At 40.9% G+C, this 27,584-nt stretch overlaps 1 pseudogene; it reads right to left on the reverse strand.

Moving 5' to 3' along the window:
* Window positions 1-259: 259 nt before the first annotated feature.
* On the reverse strand, window positions 260-26,559 carry LOC110632748 (salviol synthase-like; annotated as a pseudogene).
* Between the last annotated feature and the right edge of the window lie 1,025 nt (window positions 26,560-27,584).

The raw sequence follows: 27,584 nt of genomic DNA on the forward strand, positions 1-27,584 counted from the left end.
TATTAGTTTGATAGTTAAACATTACATCTTTAAAAATATAAGGTTTCAAATTGAAATTTCAATTAAAACATAATCAATAAAAAAAAATGAAGATGTTAAGCTCCAAGTGAATGACACAAGATCGATCACCTAGTCCAAACATAAGTTCTTTTCTTTCATGCGATGTTGAAGTTGCTTAATTCAACAATAGATTATTTATTCAGGAAGACAGGAATTACATACTACTAATGACGACATAACACTAATATAAATATCTCTCTCACTTGAACAGGCTTACATAGGGAATGGGAATTAAGACAAGATTTTTTTTTTTTTTTGCTGTCAGCCCAAAAGTCTCTGTCATGTCCAGATCTTCTTGTCTCAACCCATTAGCAAGTTTCCAATCAAAATGATATAATAAATGAGCGAGTGGCAACTCAATGTTAGGCTAGGCAAACGATATGCCTGGACAGATTCTCCTTCTAGCTCCAAATGGGAATATATTCAAAGTTGTTTCCCTTAAAATCAATTGAACTGTCAATAAATCTCTCTGGAATGAATGTCTCAGCTTCACTCCAATAACTTGGATCTCTTCCGAATGCCCATGCATTGACAACCACTTTAGTCTTGACAGGTATCTTGTAGCCATTAATCTCGCAAGTCTCACTGCATTCTCTTGGAAGCAGAAGGGGCACTGGAGGGTGTAGCCTTAAGGTTTCTCTGAGTACTAATTTCAGGTACTTTAACTCTTGAATGCGTTTTTCATCCACGTCTCCTTTTCCATCGAACACTTATCTCTGCTTGCGCTTCTGATGGGCACTCACAAACAACACCCAAGTTCATCCATCCAACAAGGCAGACTTTGCATCCACTCAACACAATATCAACCAATGTAATAAGGCACTAAGAAGAAATGCAGAAGAAAATGTATTGATCAAGTGTCAAGATACAATTATAACCTGTCTAAGAGCACATTGATCATCAAAATAAGACAAGCAACGTGATCAGATTGCTTGAATCCAAGTTCTTACAAGAAACAAGGAAGAAAATACAAGCTCACTCATTCAACAATGGTGGTAGAATTCTCTGCAGTGTTTTCTCTCAAAAATGACTCTTCAAATTGCCAAAAAAAAATAAAGAAGATAGGTATATATAGATGGGGCACTAACAGAATGCTGCCTACGTGGCACTAGAAGATAAAAGAAATGAAAATATCCTCTTTAAAATGTGGCATCTGGTATGGGAAAGAATATTGCAGATTTGGGATGGCTGTCATGGGAAGAACATTCCAGATTTGCTCAATTGGCTAGATCATCTAAAGCCATGTGTGTCACGACCCAACCTATGGGCCGGACCGGCACTAGGACCTGGGCCAGCCTAAAGCCCCCGAGGCCCGTAGTAAGCCTTAACTATTCATTATCCCAACTCTAAGGCCCATTTGGGCCCAATATCAAGAAAACAAACGGACAGAGTCCGGCCATAAAATGGACTTTCCAACGGGGAGTTTTCGACTCACCCGACCTGTAAACACAATAAACAATCCATTGGGGAGCTCAGCTCACCCTCCACATACTCATCAACATAATAATAAATGGGAGCTCAGCTCCCTCATCCAATCCATCAAACAGACTTAAAATATTAAGTTTACAGGTCCAACATGAATATAATATTACAGACCAATTTCAAATAATTACTGCTAACACATGCGGAAATTCTAGGAGTAATTAAAATTACACAATATTGATAAACAACCTGCGAGGTAAAAAGGCAGGTTAACCCAGAACAAAATATCCTCCTGTGGCCTGTAAAAATTTTTGAACAGGAGTGAGCGTTCGACTCAGAGAGTAAAATATCAATCTTAACTATAATCTCTATAACTATCTGAAACTAATGCAACCTGTAGAGTGAAATGCAACATACACAACATTTTCACATCATAACATCAAAAAGGTAATTTGGAGCACTCACACACCCTGAAGTATCAATCATAACATATGGGAGCTGATCCCTATCTGACTCTCTTAAATCCAACTTTGGTGCCGAATTACTCAAGCTCGGACTTCCACTTAATAACCAAATCGAGGGTCCCAGCGAATTACTCAAGCCGTGACTACCCCTCGAAGGAACGGGTCCCTGAATTACTCAAGCGTGACTACCCGTCCTATCCATAGTCCACACCAGATCACACGCACGCCTACTCACGCTATCTGCTCCAAATTACCACAACAACATTCATGGCACATTAACAGTTATGAATGCAACATAATTCGTGCCTAGAGTTTAACTACATAAATATATGCATATAAGTGATGCATGGGCATGCTGAACATATAATAATATCGAAATTATAATTAAAATTAATATTTTACTCACAGACTTGACGACAAATTCTTGTGGCGGTGGCGGAGGAAGAAAGGCTGTCGGCTCACCTGACAATCATATTACATTTATTTAATACAATCTGACTCAATACAAATAAAGAAAAAGACCAATTACGTCCTAAGTCGTGCCGAAAATCTGGCAGAGTCTCTCCTATACCTAGGACCTACCCAACCTGCAAAAGGGCTAAAAACGCACTTCTATACTCACAATTCATATATCAACAGTTCAATTACATCACACAGCCCCTCCTGGGCCCATCAAATCAGTCATCCATCACAATACGCAAAATTTCAATTTAGTCCTTATTATTGATCATTTTTGCAAAAACTGCCCAAACAAGCTCTAAAAATTATAAAACTTTGCCCCGCGGTCCTTAGCAATATTACTAAGCTATTGCAAAAAGAATCGTAATTTTCTAAGCTACCACGGATATTTTATGGATTTTTAATCCTATTTAAGCACTAGAAAATTACGTAAAAACAAGGTTCGGGTTTACCTTTGCTGATTCCGACTTGAGAGCGCTCGGGGCGTCGACAATGGGGCTAGCCAAAACCTCGGCCCAGTCGGAGACTTTTTCCGGTCCGCAGTGCATGCGGCGAAATTTGCGAACCAATCAGCCGAATTTCCGCGAATCGAGGATACCTACGAAGCCCATAACACGGGGTTAGCACATAAATTTTTCAGAATTTTCTAAGCTCATTTAATGCTCGAAATTACAACTGCGAAGTTCCGTGGGACCCACCAAAGCGGTGTCGGAAAAATTCGAAATTTATGTCGTTGCGAAGCTCTCGACGAATGGAGCGTGCTGGTGGCCTCGGTTTCCTCGTGGGATTCACGGTTTTCGAGAAATCTAGCCCAAAAGTCGAAATGGGCTAAAATCTTCCCGAGCAAAAATCGGACAAACCGCTCGATGGATTTCGGCGTTCTTGGTGTCTATGGAAAGCTCTCGCCGAGTAGATGATTTTAGACACAAGACCCGGTCCAATCGGTGGCGGATCATTGGATTTGGCCGAGAAATCGAGCGACAGCGCAGGGAGGAGGAGAGAAAAGAAAGAGAAAAGAGAGGGACGACGCGCGCGGGAGAAGAAAAAGGAAAGGGAGCCGGTTCGATTCGATCGGTCCGATCCGGTTCGATTCGAAATACAAATTTTGAATTTTTACTCTGCCTCGGGACCGAAAACGAGGTCCAAAAATTCCGAAAAAATTTCGTAAAACTCAGAAAAATACGTAGACTCCAAATATATTTTTAGTTTTGCCACGTGGTCTTTAAATTAATTTTTAAAAATCATCAAAGTTTATATTTTCGAAAAATCGAACCCGATTTTAAAATCAAAAATCTCAAAAAATTCCTAAAATTCAAATAAAATTAAAATACCAAAAATACTCATAAATAATAAAATTTGGGGTGTTACATTCTCCCCCCCTTACAGAAAATTCGTCCTCGAATTTTTTACACAAGGCAGAATAAAGTACATGATTATACATTGAACAAGTAATGGTACTTGCTACGCATGTCCCGCTCTGACTCCCAGGTGCACTCTTCCACTGACTGACTCCTCCACAAAACCTTAACCATAGGGATCTGTTTGGATCTTAGCTGTCTTACTTGGTAGTCCACTATGGCTCTGAGTTGCTCCTCAAATGTCAAATTCTCCTTTAGCTTTATCACATCAGGCTGCAGTACATGAGAAGGATCTGGAATGTATTTCCTGAGTATGGAGATGTGAAACACGGGATGAAAGTTAGAAAGCTTTGGTGTTAGCTCCAACCGGTAGGCAACTGCTCGACTCTATCGGTAACCTCAAAGGTCCGATATACCGAGGTGCCAACTTGCCCTTCTTTCCAAATCTCATGACTCCTTCATTGGAGAAACCTTCAGAATACATAGTCGCCTTTGCAAACTCCACATCCCTCGTGCTGGGTGCATAACTCTTACGCCTCTGAAAGCCGTCCTCGATCGTTCCACGATTAAAGGAACTACCTCGAAGTGTCTTGCACTAGGTCTACATCATGCACTTTCGCTTCCCCATTTCTGTCCAACAGAGAGACCTACACTTTCTTCCATATAATGCCTCATAGGGTGCCAACCCTATCTTTGGAGTGATAATCGTTGTTGTAGGCAAACTCCACGAGCTAGTTGCTCATCCCATCGACCTCCAAAATCCAAGACACTCATGCGAAGCATGTCTTCGATGTTTGGATCGTCCTTTCAATTTGTCCGTGCATGCGAGGGTGGAAAGTCATCTTGAAGTTCAATTGTGTGCCAAGTGCCTCCTGCAACTTTCTCCAAAACCAGAAGTGAATCTGGGGCCCTCTGTCGGATATTATGGGCCGGAACTCCATGCAATCGACTATTTCTCGAATGTAGAGCCGGGCATCTTGTGCCCGCAGTATGTAGTCTTCTGAGGTAAGAAGTGAGCTGATTTGGTCAGCGGTCTACAATTACCCATATCGAGTCATATCCTCGCGTGGTACGAGGCAACCTCCACAAAATCCATAGTAATCATTTCCCACTTCCATTCTGGGATAGGGAGCTCTTGCAGCTTCCCTGACGGTCTCTGGTGTTCAAACTTCACCTTCTGACAAGTCAAGCACTTGGACACAAAGTCTGCTATGTCTCTCTTCATGCCATTCCACCAGTAGCTATCTTTCACATCATGGTACATCTTGGTGGAACCTGGGTGGATACTGTACAGTGTATAGTGTGCCTCTTGCATGATTTCATTCCTGAGGTTGTCCACATCGAGCACACATATCCTAGAACCTTGCACTAGGGCGCCATCATTGGCAAATCCAAACTCACCACCTTCACCTTGCTGTACTCTTTCTATGATCTTCATCAATTGTTGGTCTCTGTGCTGGGAAACTCTAACTCTGTCCCTCAAGTCTGGCCTCACTGAAAAGTGAGCCAACAATACCCCCTCATCTAAAAGATCTAGGATTAGACCTTGATCCATCAACTCATGTACTTCCTGAATCAATGGTCTTTTCTCTCTTTGAAATGTGCGCCAAACCGCTGTAAGATTTTCTCGCTCAAGGCATCCGCCACAACATTGGCCTTCCTGGTGGTACCGATGGTGCAATCATAGTCTTTCAGAAGCTCCATCCATCTCCTCTGTCTCAAGTTTAAATCCCTCTGTTGGAAGATGTACTTTAAACTCTTGTGGTCGGTGTATATCTCGCACACTTCACCGTACAGGTAGTGTCTCCAGATTTTAAGTGCAAAGACTATAGTAGCCATTTCCAAATCATGGGTGGGGTAGTTCTGCTCATGCCTCTTCAGCTGCCTTGAAGCATAAGCCACTACCCTTCCATTCTGCATCAAAACACACCCTAGGCCAACTCTGGAGGCGTCACAATACACGGTGTATCCTTCACCACTCACAGGTAGTGTCAACACAGGGGCAGTGGTTAGACACTCCTTAAGCTTCTGGAAACTCACCTCACAGTCATCTGTCCAAATGAATGGAACATTCTTCCTGGTCAACTTAGTTAGGGGAGCCGCTATCCTGGAGAAATCTTGTACAAAACGCCTGTAGTAGCCAGCTAAACCCAGAAAACTTCGCACCTCAGTGACTGTTGTAGGCCTAAGCCAATCAGTTACAGCTTCAATTTTCTTGGGATCCACTTGAATACCGTCACTTGAAACCACGTGTCCCAAGAATGAGATGCTTTCTAGCCAAAATTCACATTTTGAAAATTTGGCATATAGCTGGTGCTCCCTCAAAGTCTGCAACACCATCCTCAAGTGCCACACGTGTTCTTCCTCGGTCCGAGAGTATACCAGAATGTCATCTATGAATACGATGACAAAACGGTCCAAAAATGTTCATCAGGTCCATGAAGGCTGCTGGTGCATTAGTGAGTCCAAAAGACATCACCAAGAACTCATAATGACCATATCTTGTCCTGAAAGCCGTTTTGGACACATCCTCATTCCTGATTCTCAACTGATGGTAGCCTGATCGTAGGTCTATCTTGGAAAAGAATCTAGCTCCTTGGAGCTGATCAAACAAATCATCGATCCGAGGAAGTGGATACTTGTTCTTCACTGTCACCTTGTTCAGCTGTCTGTAGTCAATGCACAACCTCAATGACCCATCCTTCTTTCTCACAAATAAAATAGGAGCACCCCAGGGTGAAGTGCTCGGACGTATGAAACCCTTGTCCAAAAGCTCCTGTAGTTGCTCCTTCAGCTCTTTCAATTCTGCTGGTGCCATCCTGTAAGGTGGCATCGATATGGGGTTTGTACCCGGCACAACATCAATGCAAAACTCTAATTCCCTTCCTGGTGGCAACCCTGGAAGCTCCTGCAGGAAGAAATCCATATATTCTCTGTCAACAGGAACATTTTCCATGCTGACACCTTCTACAGATGTATCTCTCACCAATGCCAAATACCCTTGGCATCCACGCCTCAACATTTTTCTAGCACAAATTGCTGACACCAAATTATATGGAGCCACGCTCCTGTCACCATCAAAGCTAAACTCTTCCACACCAGGTATGTGGAAGTATACCTTTTTGTTCCTGCAGTCTAAGGTGGCATAATGAGTTGCCAACAGTCCATCCCGTGATTACATCGAAATCCATTCTTGGTAGAGGAACCAAGTCTGTGGGAGGATCTTTCCATCCACTACCACCTGGGCTACCCGGAAATACCATGTCTACATCTATGTTGTCACTAAGTGGGGTAGCTCGACAAAGGGCACTCTAAAGTTGTAGGGTTTCTACCCAACCTCATGGCAAACACGGGAGACAAATGAGTGCGTAGCACCGGATCTATTAAAACACGATCCTCATAAGAACAGACCAGAAGAATACAAGCCACAAATGCATTTGAAGATTGAGCATCCTGGTGGGTCAGGGTGAAAACCCGAGCTTGACCCATACCCTGAGTGGCGAACCACATCGACTTCTACCTCTGACCGCCTCCAAATCCACGTCCCCCTTGTCCTTGGCCTGTTGCCATCGGCTGCCTGCCATGTTGGAAGCACCCGGATACAACTGGCGAGGAACATTAGCAACAGAACCCTGTGACCCCATCTGTGGCTCGCTGAACATGGGGCATTCTCTAGCAAAGTGACCCGGTTGGCCACACCTGAAGCATACTCCTGATCCCATCAAACAAGGTCATGAATGTACTCTTCCACACTGTGCACAAGGTGCCAAGGAGGATCTGAACGGACCGAACTCTGTACCCGGCTGTTACCAGCTTTGGATCCGTACCGGTGCGAATCCTCATGGTCGATTATGCGAAACCACTTCTATTGCTCCTACCCTTTCCTCTGTAATTACCACAGCCACCAGTCAGGAGTACCCATGGAAGGGACACACGAGAACCCTACGCTCTGTTTTTCTTTGCTCTTCGCTATCATCCACGGCATAGCTAATCTCAATCATGCAGCTCGATCAACCACCACATCAAAAGATCGATCCGACATCATGGCAGTTCGCATACCTCTGTCAAGCCCCTTTAGGAATCTTTTCACCTTCATAGTCTCTGTAGATACTGCTGTAGGGGCATATCTGCTCAATTCCAGAAATTCTATAGCATATTCATCTACAGACCTGCCATTCTGTCTTAAGGCCTCAAAGGCCCACTGCTTCTGATCTCTGAAGCTTTCTGGCACAAACCGATTGATAAAAAGTTCCACAAACTGAGCCCATGTCAAACCCTCCATCCGGGGTAACACGTAGTCATTCATCCATTGCCTAGGCATGGGCCCCATGACGTGCTGCATACATTCTATCAATCTTCTATCGGTCAATCGTAATTACATTTCTGCCGCTGCAGGAATCCAAAAACCGATATGCATCGTCTGACACATCATAGGTACCAGGCACCAACTTCTTAAAATTTATGATCTGTTTGTAAGGTTCCCCTCTTGGTGCGGTGGACTGCTGCTGCTGTGGAGGGTGGACCATATACTGCGCCATCATGTCGATGGTTCTCTGCAGACCAGCTAGAGTAGCTGCCATGGGGTCCATGGGACCCTGTGCCATGAAAGACTGTTCTTGAGCGTGGGTAGTCGCTCTTCTACTTGAGCGACTCTAGGCCTCCTACCCCGCCTCCTCGGCGGGCGCCTCATCTGTCTTGACACCTCGTCAGGCACATCCAGTTACAGTGCGATGGCAGCTCTCACCTTCTACGCATTTTCACGAAATTCAATGACATTAGCCCACAAAATTCAAAATTGCACATTGCAGACTCTATAGACTCATATTTACACACAATATATGAAGCGAAACTAGAAGCAAAGACGACAATGCAAGGCGAATATGGACCCTATTTTTCCGCATGTGACTCTATTAGACTTTTCCCAACACTTTAGACAACTTTTCCCTAGGAATGGAGCCTAAGCTCGATACCACATTTGTCACGACCCAACCTATGGGCCGGAGCGGCAATAGAACCTGGGCCAGCCTAAAGCCCCCGAGGCCCGTAGTAAGCCTTAACTAGTCATTAACGCAACTCTAAGGCCCATTTGGGCCCAATATCAAGAAAACAAGCGGACAGTCCGCCATAAAATGGACTTTCCAACGGGAGTTTTCGACTCACCCGACACTGTAAACACAATAAACAATCCATTGGGAGCTCGGCTCACCCTCCACATACTCATCAACATAATAATAAATGGGAGCTCGGCTCCTCATCCAATCCATCAAGCAGACTTAAAATATTAAGTTTACAGTCCAACATGAATATAATATTACGGACCAATTTCAAATAATTCTTGCTAATACATGCGGAAATTCTAGGAGTAATTAAAATTACACAATATTGATAAACAACTGCGAGGTAAAAAGCGAGTTAACCCAAAACAAAATATCCTCTGTGGCTGTAAAAATTTTTGAACAGAGGAGCGTTACTCAGAGAGTAAAATATCAATCTTAACTATAATCTCTATAACTATCTGAAACTAATGCAACTTTGTAGAGTGAAATGCAACATACACAACATTTTCACATCATAACATCAAAAGGTAATTTGGAGCACTCACACACCTGTAGTATCAATCATAACATATGGGAGCTGATCCCTATCTGACTCTCTTAAATCCAACACAGTGCCGAATTACTCAAGCTCGGACTTCCACTTAATAACCAAATCGAGGGTCCCAAAATTACTCAAGCCGTGACTACCCCTCGAAGGAACGGGTCCCGGCCAATTACTCAAGCCGTGACTACCCGTCCTATCCATAGTCCACACCACATCACACGCACGCCAACGCACGCTCCAAATTACCACAACAACATTCATGGCACATTAATGATTATGAATGCAACATAATTCGTGCCTAGAGTTTAACTACATAAATATATGCATATAAGTGATGCATGGGCATCTGAACATATAATAATATCGAAATTATAATTAAAATTAATATTTTACTCACGGACTTGACGACAAATTACTTGTGGCGGTGGGCGGAGGAAGAAAGGCATCGCTCACTGACAATCATATTACATTTATTTAATACAATCGACTCAATACAAATAAAGAAAAAGACCAATTACGTCCTAAGTCGTGCGAAAATCGCGAGTCTCCTATACCTAGGACCTACCCAACTGCAAAAGGCTAAAACGCACTTCTATACTCACAATCCATATATCAACGGTTCAATTACATCACACAGCCCCTCTGGGCCCATCAAATCGATCATCCATCACAATACGCAAAATTTCAATTTAGTCCTTATTATTGATCATTTTTGCAAAACGCCCAAACAAGCTCTAAAAATTATAAAACTTTGCCTCATGGTCCTTAGCAATATTACTAAGCTATTGCAAAAGAATCGTAATTTTCTAAGCTACCACGAATATTTTATGGATTTTTAATCTTATTTAAGCACTAGAAAATTACGTAAAAACAAGGTTGGGTTTACCTTTGCCGATTCCGACTTCGAACGCTCGGGACATCGACAATGGGGGCTAGCCAAAACCTCGGCCCAATTCGGAGACTTTTCGGTCAGTGCATCGGCGAAATTTGCGAACTTGGTCAATCGCCGAATTTCCGCGAATCGAGGATATCTACGAAGCCCATAACACGGGTTTAGCACATAAATTTTTCAGAATTTTCTAAGCTCATTTAATGCTCGAAATTACATCTGCGGTTTCGTGGGACCCAGAAAAGCGGTGTCGGAAAAATTCGAAATTTATGTCGTTGCGAAGCTCTCGGCGAATGGAGCGTCTTTGGTGGCCTCGGTTTCCTCGTGGGATTCACGGTTTTAGAAATCTAGCCCAAAAGTCGAAATGGGCTAAAATCTTCCCAGCAAAAATCGGACAAACCGCTCGATGGATTTCGGCGTTCTTGGTGTCTATGGAAAGCTCTCGCGAGTAGATGATTTTAGACACAAGACCGGTCCAATCGGTGGCCGGATCGGCGGTTGGCGGAAATCGGAGCGGCAGCGCGGGGAGGAGGAGAGAGAAAAGAAAGAGAAAGAGAGGGGACGCGCGGGAGAAGAAAAAGGAAAGGAGCAGTTCGATTCGACCGGTCCGATCCGGTCCGGTTCGATTCGGCCGGTTCGATTCGAAATACAAAATTTTGAATTTTTACTCTGCCTCGGGACCGAAAACGAGGTCCAAAAATTCCGAAAAAATTTCGTAAAACTCAGAAAAATACGTAGACTCCAAATATATTTTTAGTTTTGCCACGTGGTCTTTAAATTAATTTTTAAAAATCATCAAAGTTTATATTTTCGGAAAATCGAACCCGATTTTTAAAATCCGAAAAATCTCAAAAAAATTCCTAAAATTCAAATAAAATTAAAATACCAAAAATACTCATAAATAATAAAATTTGGGGTGTTACAATGTGTACTGGTAAGATGGTAGCCAAGTAATCTCCAAATGCCAGGCTGGCCGAATGTGGGAGTGACATGTCACCTCGTGGGTGATGATGTGGCACACTTGGGTGATGACATGTCACCACTTGGGTGATGACATGGCGCACCTGGGTGATGACATGGCGTGGTGCTGCATATTGCCTATTTGGGTGAGAATGATCCACTTGGTCTCCAATAGTGAACATGATGGTTCAATGTAATTGGCATTTGTCTCCTAGCGCCTCCAATGCTCAATGACTAGATTTTGAAGTTCACTTGCCCTTGCTCTAGTAATGGGACCTCTGAACAATGGAAGTGGTTCTGGTGGCTCCTCATCATCCCCTCCCTCTTCGAAGGAATTAATCCTCGAATTTGGACCTGCATCAACAAAAGGAGAGAGATCATAAACATTAAATGAATGGCTAACACCATACTCACCAGGTAGCTCTATCTTGTAGGCATTGTTGATCCTTTCCAACACCTTGAATGGACCATCACATCGTGGATGCAATTTCGACTTTCTTTGATTAGGGAACTGATCCTTCCTGAAGTGCACCCAAACTAAGTCACCTAGTTCAAACATAAGTGTCTTTCGGCCTTTGTTAGCATGAGTTGCATATTGAGCATTTTTCTTTTCAGTTTGCATTTTAGCTTGCTCATGCAACTTCTTAACCAATTCAGCTTTTCTTTTACCATCAAGACTATCAATATGATCAATAGGTAATGGTAACAAGTCTAATGGAGTCAAAGGATTATAACTATATGCAAGCTTAAAAGGTGAAAAACCAGTGGAAGAATGTACAACACGATTATAAGCAAACTCAATAAAAGGCAAGCAATCTTCCCAGCACTTCAAATTCTTTTGAATTACAGAACGCAATAGAGTGGTAAGTGTCTTATTGACTACTTCAGTTTGTCCATCAATTTGTGGATGACAAGTCGTGGAAAATAAGAGTTTAGTGCCTAATTTACCCCACAATACTTTCCAAAAGTGACCTAGGAACTTAACATCTCTATCACTTACTATTGTCCTAGGTATGCCATGTAATTTGACAACCTCTTCAAAGAACAAATCAGCAAAATATATGGCATCATCTGTTTTGTGGCAAGGTATAAAGTGTGCCATTTTGGAAAATCTATCAACAACCACAAATATGCTATCATGTTTACGCTGTAACCTAGGCAACCCCAATATGAAATCCATCGAAATATCAGTCTAAGGTTCCTTAGGTACAGGTAATGGTGTATACAAACCATGTGGCATACTCCTAGACTTGGCCTTTTTACACTTAACACAACTAGAATATAACTTTTCCACATCTTTTCTCATTTTAGGCTAAAAGAAGTGTTCTTGCAATATGCACAAAGTTTTAGATACACCAAAGTGACCCATCAGACCACCACTATGAGACTCCAAAACAAACAGGTCACGTATAGAACATTTAGGCACACAAAGCTTATTCTCTTTAAATAAGTACCCATCATGTCTATAATACTTTTGGAATGCACATTTCTCACAAGCATCAAACAAACCAGCAAAATCATCATCATTAACATACAATTCCTTCATGAACTCAAATCCAAGCAACTTTGCATCAAGAGTGGATAATAGTGTGTGCCTCCTAGAAAGAGCATCAGCAACAACATTCTCTTTTCCCTGCTTGTATTTAATTACATATGGAAACATCTCAATAAAAGCAACCCATTTCGTATGCCTTTTACTCAACTTATTTTGCCTCTTAATATGCTTCAAAGATTCATGATCAGAATGTATGACAAACTCTTTGTTCCACAAATAATGTTGCCAAGTCTCCAAGGCTTTAACTAATGCATACAATTCCTTGTCTTAAGTAGAGTAATGAAAGGTAGCACCATGAAATTTCTCACTAAAATATGCAATAGGTCTTTTTTCTTGCATAAGAACAGCATCTATACCTACACCACTGGCATCACACTCAATTTCAAATGTTTTTTCAAAATCAGGTAAGCTTAACAATGGTGCAGAACACAACCTATCTTTCAATTCAGCAAATGCAAGTTCATGTTTCTTCTTCCACTCAAATGCAACATCTTTTTTAACAAGTTCATTCAAAGGAGCAGTAATAGAGCTAAAATGAGGCACAAATCTCCTATAGAAACTAGCCAATCCATGAAAACTCCTAACTTCATATGCATTTTTAGGAGTTGGCCAGTCTCTAATGGCTTTGACCTTCTCTTCATCAACTTCAACACCCTTGCCACTCACAACAAAACCAAGAAAGACAACTTTTCCCTAGCAGAAAGAACATTTCTTTGCAATTGCATATAATCTCTCATGTCTCAACACATCAAATACAAGTCTCAAATGATATAAATGCTCATCCATGTCTTTGCTATAGATCAAGATGTCATCAAAATAAACTACCAAAAATCTGCCTATGAATGATCTCAACATATGATTCATCAAACGCATGAAAGTGCTAGGTGCATTAGTGAGTCCGAATGGCATTACCATCCACTCATACAAGCCATGCTTAGTTTTGAAAGCAGTTTTCCATTCATCTCCTATTTTCATTCTATTCTGATAGTAACCACTTTTCAAATCAATCTTAGAAAACACACATGCACCAAATAACTCATCAAGCATATCAGCAAGTTGAGGTATGGGATGCCTATATTTTACAGTAATTTTGTTGATGGCTCTGCAATCCACGCACATGCGATAGCTCCCATCCTTTTTTGGTACAAGAATCACTGGAACAGCGCAAGGACTCATGCTCTCATGCACATATCCCTTTGCTAAGAGTTCTTCCACTTGTCTTTGGAGCTCCTTTGTTTCTTCTGGGTTACTTCTATAAGCGGGTCTATTCGGTATGGGCTCCCCCATAATAAGATCAATCTGGTGCTCAATCCCTCGAATGAGTGGTAATCCAGGTGGCAACTCCTCTGGAAAGACATCATTATACTTCTGCAATAAAGAAATAGCACCACTAGGCAAATTGGGGTCAAGGTCAGAAATACACAAATGTGCCTCTTTGTACAAAAGTACACAAAGAGGTCTCTCACGATGTAAAGCCTCTCTCACTTCTTTTCCTTTCACAAATAAGCTCATTCTTTTTTCACGGCTCTCCTTTTTCTTTTCTGTTACTTCTTTTACTTTCACACTCCTCTCATTTTTCCCCTTATCAAGCTCGGCCTCTCTTGATTTTTTCTCTCATACTCTCTTTTTTTTCTTCCATGGATTTCATAATCCTCATTTGGTCTTCATGAATTTGAGAAGGTGCCAATGGAGTCAAGTGATATCGGCACCCATCCTTCAACAAGGTGTATTTGTTCTTCCTCCCATCATGCAAAACACTCCTGTCATACTGCTAAGGTCTTCCAAGTAAAAGATGTGCAGCAACCATTGGCACCACATCACAAACAACTTCATAATAATACTTCCCAATGCTGAATGGAACTGTAACGATCGGACTCCAACTATTAGAGAAATTGTCTGCTTTGGCCATAAGCCTCACGGTTTTGTCCCTTAGGTAGAATGGAGAACTTCCTAGGAGGTCACCCATCTTAGGATTTCTCTCAAGCGAGCACACTTAACCCTGGAGTTCTTCCAACTCTCCAGGCCATTCCATCAAAAGGTGCCTCTAGTGATTAGTTCTCCCATTTTATATATCATTACTTTTTGAACCCAAGACCATCTCCGTGCTTTGCCGATGTGGGATTTTCCTGAGGGAACTTTCTCCCCCCCTTTCGGGACTCAGCGTTTTTGCTGAGGTTTGCCCACCATCGCCCAAGAGGACACGCGAGCGGCTCTGATACCAATTATAATGATCGGGCTCCAAGCACTAGAGGAATTGTCCGCTTTGGCCATAAGCCTCACGGTTTTGTCGCATAGGTGGAATGGAGAACTTCACAGGAGGTCACCCATCCTAAGATTTCTCTCAAGCGAGCACGTTTAACCCTGGAGTTCTTCCAACTCTTCAGGCCATTCCACCAAAAGGCGCCTCTAGTGATTAGTTCTCCCATTTTATATATCATTACTTTTTGAACCCAAGACCATCTCCGTGCTTTGCCGATGTGGGATTTGCCTAAGGGACCTTTAATTGGTATCCCTCAAGCAAATCCCACATCGGCAAAGCACGGTGTCGACACCATATTTTGGCCGATCTCCAAAATCAATAGACTTTGAAATCGATCCCCAGCACCAAGTCTCCATGACATTCAATTCATTTCCGATCTCTCTTCATAGGGATCAAATCAACACCCAGTCTCCTTGCCACTCAATCACATTTCCGATCTCTCTTCAAAGAAATCGAACCACTATTAAGTCTCCATATCGTTCAAATCCTTACCGATCTCTCAAACCAACACCCAGTCTCCTTGCCACTCAATCACATTTCCGATCTCTCTTCAAAGAAATCGAACCAACATTAGGTCTTTGTGCCATCCAGTCTTATTTCTGATCTCCCTTTTATAAATATTGTGAATAATTGTTTAATAAAGTTAAGGTTTTAATCTGGCTTAATGTTGCTTCCAATCTTAAGTGTTCAAATCAGGTTTTCAATTTTAATCATCTTAAGTCCCGTTCGGTGTTGGTTCTCAGCCGATCTCATGCTTACAATGTTTTTTCGACCTCTTATACTTAGATTAATAATCACTTTTAAGTTTGATGTTCCAATTGGTTCAGACAGTCAGGCGCTTGTACAATTTAGATACTCTCCGATCTCATCAAGTCAATGAACAAAAGAAAGAACTTCATTTCATTTCAAAGTAAAAAATATGTACAAGTCACTTGGCTGGAGGATCACCCCCAGCCTGTTCTACATTTTGCTCACCCTCTCTATCTCCCTCGGTCTCCTCTTCACTCTCCTCTTCGTCTTGGGGAGCCAAGTCCACCATCCAGGAAAAATCCTCTTCAGGATAACGCTTCTTGAGCTCAGCCAAAAGATCCCCATGGGCGTTTACATAAGCACCGGCCTCCCTCGTCACTACCTCTTCTTCTTTTGCTCTAAGTTCTTCAGTGAGGCGAGCGATATCAGCAGCTCAGAGAGCCCGAGCTTCTTCAAGAACATGAGCCTGTTCAGCCAATTTATCCTCATAGAATTTCATCCGTCCCTCAATTTCAGCTATATATTCCCAGGCGGATAAAAGTTGGGCTCGGGCGGAAGCTGTCTCTTGGCCCGCCTTCTGGATCTCCTGTCTCAGATGATAAGCCTTTTCTCGGACGATGTGTTGGTTCACCAAACTCTCCACACTTAGGCTCATAGTCTGGGTCAGGATATCATCAATATTGCCTTGGGTCAGCCTGTTCCGATCCTCCTAGAGGCATATAGAAACTCCCAGAACCTTTGCTAAGCCCGGGTTCTCCCGTACAGATCGGTTCTTCTCCAGGGAGTGGATCAGGACCTGAGCGCCGCGGGAAAGGGTCCTCGAAGTGGGTTGAGAAGGACCCCCTTCCGCACTCGAAGCAACTGGTGGAGGTGGTGGCGGCTCTTCATGTCGAGGAGGAGATCGAACCACTTCTATTTCAGGGATCGGCGGTCCCGAGAGTCGGGACGAGCCTCCCTGCATCTCTCCTGAATCATGCCTTGGCGTCTGTAAAGCCTCGGCGCCTTGGCGTCTGTAAAGCCTCGGCGCATTTCATCTCTCGCACTTTCCTGGAGACCTCTCTCTTCCTCTTTCGGCTCTCCTTGGAAGCCTCGCCGCTTGCCATACCTGCACAAAGAAAAAGTCAGTGAGTTCGCTAAGGCCCAGAGATCAGAGATATAGAAAGTACCGAAGCCGAGGTCAGAGAACCGAAGCCCGCGTTCTTCCCCGGTAACCAGTCGCATCATCCAATGATGCAGTTCGGCCGTTACCGCATCTAGACAGGAGAACTTCTGATTGGCCACCTGATCCTTTAACTCCATCACCATTGCACCTTCTTCCCTACTCAGGGCGATGTGCTTCGGAAATGATGGGCCCATATGCATCCAGCTACGCGGGAAACCCTCAAAACCATTCGGAATCTTACTCCTCAGAATAAAGAAGCGATTCTTCCAATTCTTCAGGGAGGAGGGCAAGTCGGTAAAGAGCCCACAATGCGGTTTTGCCTAAAAGAACTAGTACTCATCATCCTTTCGACGAGTTAGCCTATGTAGCTCGACGAACACCTTCGCTGTAGGACTGAGTCCCTTAGCTCGGCAGAGGCCTCTGAAGGCTACCAGGATCCGCCATGAGTTCGAATGTACTTGGGCTATACATACTTGGTGGAATTTCAGAACTTCCTTGAAGAAGTCATCAAGAGGAAACCGCAGCCCGGCTTTTAATTGCTCTTCGTATACCATGATCATATCATTTTCTTCGAAGAAGTGATCGGCTCGGAGATCGCTATGACACCTGATAAGTTCGTATGAATCGGTCCGAAGGTTATATTCTTGGCTAAACGACTGCAGATCGGTTTCTTGAAGAATTGACAGCAGCTCATCCACCGGAAGGTTTTCTCTCCCTGAAGAATGCGTTCGTCTTGAGGGTGCCGCTTGACCACGGGCTAAAACGGTGGTTGTAGGAGGTTCAGATCGTCCACTTGGTCCGACCACTTCAACTTCATCTGACGACCACGAGACATGAACGGAAGGGGGGCTCGCCGCTCTTTAACCCTCGGCGCAGCTCATTTTTAAAGAAAAGAGAAAATTTAACTAAAAGAAAGATCAAAACCCTTACCAGAGCGTGATCAGTGTCGGAAGAACTTGAAAAATGAGAGAATTTTGGAATCGCTCGTGAGATGCTGAAAATGACATAAGGAAGCAACTGGCTAACCCATCCCCTATTTATACCCGTCTGAGCATTTAATGCTCATGGTGTCCCAAGCGGCGCATCGGTTAGCGGAATTCGCCAGCTTTTCTGACACATCACACGAATATTCCAGAAACTCCATAATTAAATAAGGGAAGATCGGCTAGTTAAAGATCGGTGAATTAAGGCAGATGTTTAGAATTACAGATCGGCTAAGAGCTGTTCAGTTAGGAATCGGATCGGATAAATACATTAGAGATCGGAAAATAACCAATGCAATAATAATAAAATGATAATTGACAAAATAAGATTTCATTTTCAAAAGGTCAGATTACATCATTTGGGCGATCTCAAGAGATCGGATTACATCAAAGGTCAGATTACATCATTTGGGCGATCTCTAGAGATCGGCAGTACATCCTACTTAGTAAAGGCCTATGTCAAAGCCTAGTCTCGTAGCTGAATCAAAAAATGTGTTTGATTAGGAAACCAGCCATCGACATCGGATAGATGTACAGCTCAGATGGGGTGACTATGACTCTCATGGTGATAGGAGAGGTCATCGTCAATGTTATCGCTCGGAACCGAGCCGCTGTCGGGACACCCGATGTGGTGAGGAGCCAAGTGAACTTCGAAGGGCAGTCACCAATGATAAGAGGGAAATTAGCAGTCTTCTCGCCCGAAATCGGTTCGCCGATTATATCGGTCGACCGACTCGAGATCGACACGATCGATATTCTCGATCTGGATCGGTAAATTAGTCCGGTTCTCTTACTGTCATCAGATGCGGTTATCGTGATTTTCTGATCACCAGGGTCGTAAATTTTCAACCGAGGAGCTAAGAGAATTATCGAAAAAAGGTCAAAAGCAGTCACCATGGCCAGAATGTTACCGAAGAAATTTGAACGGAAGAAGAGAGAAATGGAAGGAGGAAGGAATGAAATGTGGGAGAAATTCCCCGATTGAGGCATATATATATAGGGGGGTCTGAGCATTTATTGCTAGCGAGAAAGCAGCGGACGCCTCGTGCAGAAGGAATAAATGCTTTAACTGAACCAGCTCAGATAGAGGAGAAGATTCTGGAATGGGAAAGATCGGGAGAGGGGCCCGGCATGAGAGATCGGAAAATGATCGTATTAGAAAGATTGAAAGGGATGGGAGATCGAAAAGCAAAAAGAATAAGACAACTTCTAATAACTGTCGTCATAATCAAAGCCGAGGTAGTTAAAGCGTTGCAGACGAGATCAAATCTCACCGCACGCCTCATTTGCAGAACCGCCCACATTGCTGACAAGTGCCAGGATATGTCATGACAGTCCTGTACATCTCGATCTCTACCATTGATCTTACTTGTAAGGACAAGCCCAGAGCCCTTGGATCAAAGGGAAGACGACAAGACCGGCGCCTTTTATTCCCGGCCCTTAGATCTCCCTTGATAAGAGGATTTTGAACCGTTAGATTAGAAAAGAGAAAGGACAAATATTCTGAATAGGATCTCAGCCATTCATTTTGATTCTTTTCAATTCTCAAGCATCAGATCATGTCTTTTAAAATCCAAACCTTCCATCTCCCTCAAAGAAAATCCTGACCCTTCATTGGGAGCACCCGTTCCCTATAAATACCTGCATGAAAACTGTAGCGGGGGACGAAAAAAAAGGGTGGTGATTATAGTGGAAAGGATCTGAAACTTGATTCAGTCTTGCTACTCTACTATTTTTAAGCTCTCAAAATAGAAAAACTTCAGAAACCAGTTTTCTAAAGTATTTCCATCGAATGAGCGTTGGACACTGAGACTCTTCATTTTCAGTTTGTTCATTACTATGTGATACCATCTCTCAGTTTCAGTTTTGTCTTCATCATCTCTATATCCACTTTTATTTTTCAAGCTCAGCCTCATTCCAACCCGGTCATTGTTACTGCGGTTCGACTGCATTTTAACCTGGTATTCTTTGTTTCAAGGCAAGCATTAGTCCCTAGACTATTGGCGTGCAGCTCTACCATATTTGTGACTTCACAGTTAGTTCAATAGATTCAATCCCTCACAGGTAAGCATTTAGACTGTTGCTTTATCTAGTGCTCGCTTTTTATCTTCTTTGTTTTCATGCTCGTAATTTTCGTCAGGTTTATGTTATGTTAAAGAGCCCCACATAGATAGTTATTCTCTAGAGTTTACCTTTTATTCATCAGTTCATGTTATTTATTTTTAGCCTTTATTAACTTCAAATGTAAGTGTTCTGGTCACGGGTAACGTACAGGCAGTTTAATAAAATGTTGGTAGCTGTATCTTAATACGAGAGTTCCTTTAAAATAATAAAAGTTTGGATAACAAATCGGAGGAAAGTTATGAAGTCGAACCACTAAACTAGCTCAGAAGATAAGTTGGTATAGTGGGGGATCGAGGTAAGATCGGATCCCAACTAGTAAATGAAAGAGATCGAATATTGCCTGTCAAAAGGTACTAGTATGGAGATCACATAGGGGATCGGTAAAATTTAGTCTGGTATCCCTTCCTTAGCTATAAGGTATCAATGGTCTAAGAGAAAGCCTCCTTCGGGTCCCCAGCGTCCTCGGGTGCCAGAATCCTTAGTCTTAGGTTCGTATGATATGTAATTATAATCAAATTTTAAGAGGTCGGGGAAAGTCCTTACCCAACCCTCAGTCAAACAAAAGGAGATCGGAGGAGAGTTCTTATCCGAGATCCTTCATTAAAATTCTAAAATTGCATATTTTAAGAGATTGGAGGAGAGTTCTTATTCGATTCTCAATCAAATAAATATTTAAAGAGATCGGAGGAGAGTTCTTATCCGATTCTCAATCAAAATTTTTTTAATACTTAAAGAGATCGGAGGAGAGTTCTTATCCGATTCTCAATAAAAAAATTTTAATAAATATTTAAAGAGATCGGAGGAGAGTTCTTATCCGATTCCCAATCAAAATTTTTTTAAATACTTAAAGAGATCGGAGGAGAGTTCTTATCCAATTCTCAATCAAAATTTTAATAAATACTTAAAGAGATCGAGGGAGAGTTCTTATCCGATTCTCAATCAAAATTTTAATAAATACTTAAAGAGATCGGAGGAGAGCCCTTATCCGATTCTCAATCGAAATAAATATGCAGAGGTCGGAGGAGAGTTCTTATCCGATTCTCAAATCAAATCTTAATAAATATGCGAAGATCGGAGGAGAGTTCTTAATCGAGATTCCTCACTCAAACTTTAAACAGATTATCCTCAGAGATCGGGAGAGGCTTCTATCCGAATTCTCACAAATCCGAACCGAAATAGCACAATAAGCAAAGTAACCCCCTAAACAAAACCGCTACGTAACACTAATTCACTAAGGGTCGTCTCATTTACTTATGTATCTGGGTAACCCGAAAACTAGTGAAAAATTAAATATCCCTTTTATCAAAGGGATTAACATCTTTATCCTAACCCCCCTAACTTTCGATTTTAATTTAAGAAGAGCATAATGTTAAATCCGCTTACCCTCATAGAGGGACGAGGCGGGGTGCCTAACACCTTCCCCGCCCGTATATGGACCCCGAACCTAGAATATTTGTTTTCAAAGTGGTTTCATTTTAATTCATTTTCACAAATGGTTTTCTTTAATTTCCCTCAAAATTAAAGTGGCGACTCCTCACTCTTTCCCACTTCAGTGAGTGTTCATTCAGGCGACTGCAAAATACCTTACGACACACGGAGATGGTCTTGGGTTCAAAAAGTAATGATATGTAAAATGGGGAAACTAATCACTAGAGGCGCCTTTTGATGGAATGACCTGGAGAGTTAGAAGAACTCTAGGGTTAAGCGTGCTCGCTTGAGAGAAATCTTAGGATGGGTGACCTCCTGGAAAGTTCTCCATTCCACCTATGGGATAAAACCGTGAGGCTTATGGCCAAAGCGGACAATTCATCTAGTGGTTGGAGTCTGATCGTTACAATTGGTATCAGAGCAGCTCACGTGTCCTCTTGGGCGATGGTGGGGCAAACTCAGCGAGGACGCTGAGTCCCGAAAGGGGGGGAGAAAGGTCCCTTAGGCAAATCTCACATCGGCAAAGCACGGAGATGATCTTGGGTTCAAAAAGTAATGATATATAAAATGGGAAAACTAATCACTAGAGGCGTCTTTTGGTGGAATGGCTTGGAGAGTTGGAAGAACTCCAGGGTTAAGCGTGCTTGCTTGAGAGAAATCCTAGGATGGGTGAGCTCCTAGAAGTTCTCCATTCCACCTATGGGACAAAATTATGAGGCTTATGGCCAAAGTGGATAATTCCTCTGGTGGTTGGAGCCCGATAGTTATAGGAACAACCACTTGCTTCACCATATTCACCTTGTTGCAATCATTCAGCCATTGTAAGTCATATGGTTTGGGATGTTTGGTAGTGTGCAATCTCAACTTTTCAACCATAAGAGAACTAGCAACAATTACAGCAGCTCCCTCTATCAATAATCACACTACACACTTTGTCATTCACCAAACACCTTGTATGAAAGATTGTCTCCCTTTGTATAGCATCATTATCCTCCAATTCAGCTTGTGCACTAAGTGTGCGCATGGTGACAAGAGCATGACCCTCCATGAGCACTTAGTCTCCCTCATCCACAAACTCAACATCGCTATCATCATGCTCATTTTCTACAGCAACCTCTTCACCTCTTTCCCATTCTCCATCATCTCTCATAAACATCACTCTTTTGTTAGGATACTCATTGGCATAATGTCCTCTCCCCAAGCATTTAAAGCATTTCACATCTCTAGCTCGGGTCTCCCCCTTCTTAATCTTTTCTTCTGGTTTCCCTTCTAGCTTATCTTTGCCCTTCCATTCTTTTTTCTTGAATTTAGGCTCCTCTTTCTCTATTTTGGAAGTTCCACTCCAATTTGGTTTCCATGGTGGCTTGGAGGTTGGATTGTATGTGGGTTGAGTGTTCTTGGCAGCCCGCTTCCTTCTTATCTCCTTTTCGGTTTTAATGGCAACCTGCATCATTTGCTCCACTGTTATGCTATTTTGCAAATCCACCACAAACATGATGTCTGGATTTAAGCCATTTAAGAACCTAACCATGGTAGACTCTTTATCCTCCTCCAATTTAGCTCTAATCATTGCAATTTGCATGGTTTTGTAATACTCCTCCACACTCTTAGCTCCTTGTGTAAGTTGCTGCAATCTCAACTTCACTTCTCTACTATAATGTGGTAGCACAAATCTTTCCCTCATTATTTCCTTCATTTCAGCCCATATCCTAATTCCCCTCCAGCCATTTCTCCTTCTCCTTGCAATCAATTGGTCCCACCATACTAATGTATAATCCTTGAACTCTACTGCTGCCAATTTTACTTTCTTCTCTTCACTATGGTTATGGCACTCAAAAACCATTTCAATCTGCCTTTCCCACTCAATATATGCATCCAGATCCTCCTTACCATAGAAAATTGGTATTTTCATTTTTATGTTACCCACATTTGCATCAATTGCCTCATTATGCACTCCCCTATTTGTGTAGTCATCATACCTGAAATTTCTCCCACCAAATCTGCCTCTAACTCCTCTACCCCTTGGTGGCCGAAATCCCCTACCACCAAATTGATAATTCCCATGCTCATATGCTTCTCCAAACTCATCTTCATCCCAAACTGGATCAACATACTCTTCCATCCTAGGTTCTGCCCTTACAGCTCCTCTACCTCTACCTTCATTTCCCATATTCACTTCCTCTTCCTCCCTTCTATTCCTAGGCTCCCTTTCGTTCCTCATTAAATACTCCATTATCCTATTCAAGTCAACCCTTATTCCCTTCAATTCTTCATCATGATTGGCTGTCAATAAGGAAAGCCTTTCAAATTGTTGTGCCAAGGCTTCCTTATATAGTCTTTCATCTCCAAAGTTCCTTTCCTTACCCTCAGCTCTACTACTACTACTACTACTAATATTTGGATCCATTTAAGCTGCAAAAAAACAAGGTTAGTAGATACATGGCTCACCCTCTTAAGTGTTTAGCACACAATTAGGCTCTTACCCTTCAATTGCTCTTAACACTCCTGCCTTTTACCACTTAGTTTTCCTTCCTTCATTTCTTTAGGGAACTCAAACACAACACAATCAAAACACTTGCAAACTTATCAAATGATCAAGAACGACAAGGAACAAGACGTGACACAAGAACAATCAATGTGACACTGGAGTCAAAGATAAAAGATAGACACCAAATGGAACGATTTCATAAACAGGAAAAGAGACAACCTAAGGAAGTGATATCAAGCTCAAATATAGAATTTCACAACCAACTTAACACAGATGCCAGCAGTTCACACAATTCACCAAAGATATACACCAATTTTGGTTCACCACACAAACTAATGTATTTTGATCTGAAATTTGGTAGATATGGGCAACCCAATACTGATTATCTACTGGTAAAATTTTAGGAGTTTCTGGGGAGGTTTACTATGTGAACTAAATTTGGTCACGTCTGCCACAAAATTTTGGTTCAGTAGACAAACAATATCACACGACCCCCAAAATTAACACAGAAACTACTGAAATGGATAATAATTAACCTGTAAATTTTTAGAGTTTTCTGGATTGGTTTGTTATGTGAACTAAATTTAATCAAGTTTGCTGCAAAATTTTTGTTTGGTAGGCAAACAATCTCAAACAACCCCCAAAATTGACAAAAAAACTACAAAAATCTAGTATAATCAGCCTTTAAATTTCACAGTTTTCTGGGTTGGTTTATTATGTGAACTAAATTTAATCAAGTCTATCATAAAATTTTGGTTTGGTAGGCAAACAATGTCAATCAACCCCCAAAATTGACAAAGACACTACTGAAATTGAGTATAATCCGCCTGTAAATTTTCAGTATTTTTTGGACTGGTTTGTTATGTGAACTAGATTTGATTAGGTCTACCATAAAATTTTAGTTCAATAGGCAAATAATATCAAACAGCTCCCAAAATTGACACAGAATGTCCTAAACATACCTAAATAACGCTGGTACAGTTTCAGGTGAAATGGGTACGCCTAACTTTAATGACCCAAACAAGTTACCAATCAGATCTGGTATACTAGCAGGTCTGATATCACCAATCAAGAAAACAATGCACATCTATAGCTCAAACTCATCCCAATCAGTAACTTATTTCCAAACAACCACTCATGCTTGATATCAAACTCAAAGAAATAAAATAAGATAGCTAGAAAGATGGCTACAGCTTGATTAATCCAATACCCTCAGACAAACTCAACAAAACAGATATTAAAGAAACAGAAGCAAAATCATACCAAACCCCAAGAGTTGGTTTTGGTCAAGCATAATATGAACAAAACATGAATAAAAAGACACACTAAGAAATAAAATAAGGTCCAATAACAAAACCTAGCACAAGATGAGCCGTAGGCAAAATATAACAGAATCGATTGGATTTTAACAATCAGAACCAGTCGGCAAGTATGGAAGAAGAAGCAAACAGAGGATAAACAATAGTAACATATATAAATACCTTGTTTGGACGTCCTATGCTCTGATACCAAGATGATGGGCACTCACAAACAACACCCAAGTTCATCCATCCAACAAAGCGGACTTTGCATCCACTCAACACAATATCACCAATGTGATAAGGCACTAAGAAGAAATGCAGAAGAAAATGTATTGATCAAGTTTCAAGATACAATTAGAACCTGTCTAAGAGCACCTTGATCATCAAAATAAGACAAGCAATGTGATCAGATTGCTTGAATCCAAGTTCTTACAAGAAACAAGGAAGAAAATACAAGCTCACTTATTCAACAATGGTGGCAGAATTCTCTGCAGTGTTTTCTCTCAAAAATGATTTTTCAAGTTGCCAAAAAAAAATAAAGAAGACAGGTATATATAGATGGGGCACCAACAGAATGCTGCCTACATGGCACTAGAAGACAAAAAAAATGAAAATATCCTCCTTAAAATGTGGCATCTGGTATGGAAAAGAATATTCCAGATTTGGGATGACTGTCATGGGAAGAACATTCCAGATTTGCTCAATTGGCCAAATCATCTAAAGCCATGTGTACTGGTAAGATGGCAGCCAAGTAATCTCCAAATGCCAGGCTGCCCGAATGTGAGAGTGACATGTCACCTCGTGGGTGATGATGTGGCACACTTGGGTGATGACATGTCACTACTTGGGTGCTGACGTGGTGCATTCAGGTGATGACGTGGTGCACCTGGATGATGACGTGGCGCCGTGCTGCATATTGCCTATTTGGGTGAGAATGATCCACTTGATCTCCAATAGTAAACATGATGGTTCAATGTGATTAGCATTTATCTCCTGGTGCCTCCAATACTCAATGACAAGATTTTGAAGTTCCCCCTTGCTCTTACTCTAGTAATGGGACCTCTGAACAATGGAAGTGGTTCTGGTGGCTCCTCATCAGCTTTGTTCATCACCCTTGGGTTTCTTAGCATCTCGGACATTGCAAATTCAATTGCTGCTGCTGATGTCTCGCTTCCAGCTCCAAAGATGTCCTACAAATTCAATTGCATTGAATAATAAAAATTTTAAACGTATAATTTGAAGCTAATATGCCAAAATTAATAAATTTTAATTCTAAATACCATGAAAACATCCATTGCATTCGATCGCACATGTCGAGGTTACCAAAAGGAAAAGATGTCAGAAATGAATTTTAACAAGTGAATGATTTATATTTGTATTTTATTTTTAAGCATTGGAATGGCTTTGCACAGATAGATTTTATTGCCATCGGCGAAGGTATTTTTCTTGGGATAATAAAAAAAAGTTGGTACTTTAAAGCAATTTTGTTAATTTAGCCTATGGTTGGAAAAGGGAAAAATAAGAAAGGGAAATAAAAAGAGGAGGAAAATGGAGAAATAACTTTTTTAATTACTAGTTTTTGAGATAAGGTGTAATATTAGAGTGTTTATAGTTTATTATTAATAATATATTATATATTTAATTGTAAATAAATATATAACTATATAAAATAACATAATTTATATAAAATATAAAAAAAATATTTGTAAAATTAATTTTTTTTCATTCTCTTATTTGGAACTATTTGATAGAATTTTTAATTTAATTATTAATAAAAAAAATTAAAATCGTTTTAAAACTGTAAAATAAGTTTAAATTAATATGATTTAGTTTTTATAATGTTAAAATTTTCAACAATAATTCTTATTAATTAATTTAATTTTTTAAAGTATCGATTTTTATAAATTATGCTCATACTACTTTTAACAATAAAGAAAATAAAGATAAAAGAAAATTAATAATAATAATAATAATAATAATAATAATAATAATAATAATAATAATAATAATAATAACTCTGCAATAGTAATTTAAAAAAAATTATAAGAAATAAAATAATTATCTTTTTTTAGTAAAATTATAATATCATAAAAAGTTAAAAGGTTTAATTTTATCTATCCATAATTATTATTATTTAAATTATTATAAAATGTTCAATTTAATTTATTTTTTATTATTTTTATGATATTTAATTATAGTATTGTTGATAATATATATTTCTTATTTAATGAATTATAAGAGATTAATGAGTATGTAAAACTAAGTATTTTACTAAAATTGAAAACTTATTCTTAATTTTCAACTCTCAAATCAAAATTTT

Source organism: Hevea brasiliensis, chromosome 4 (genome assembly GCF_030052815.1).
Source record: "Hevea brasiliensis isolate MT/VB/25A 57/8 chromosome 4, ASM3005281v1, whole genome shotgun sequence".
NCBI lineage: Eukaryota > Viridiplantae > Streptophyta > Magnoliopsida > Malpighiales > Euphorbiaceae > Hevea > Hevea brasiliensis.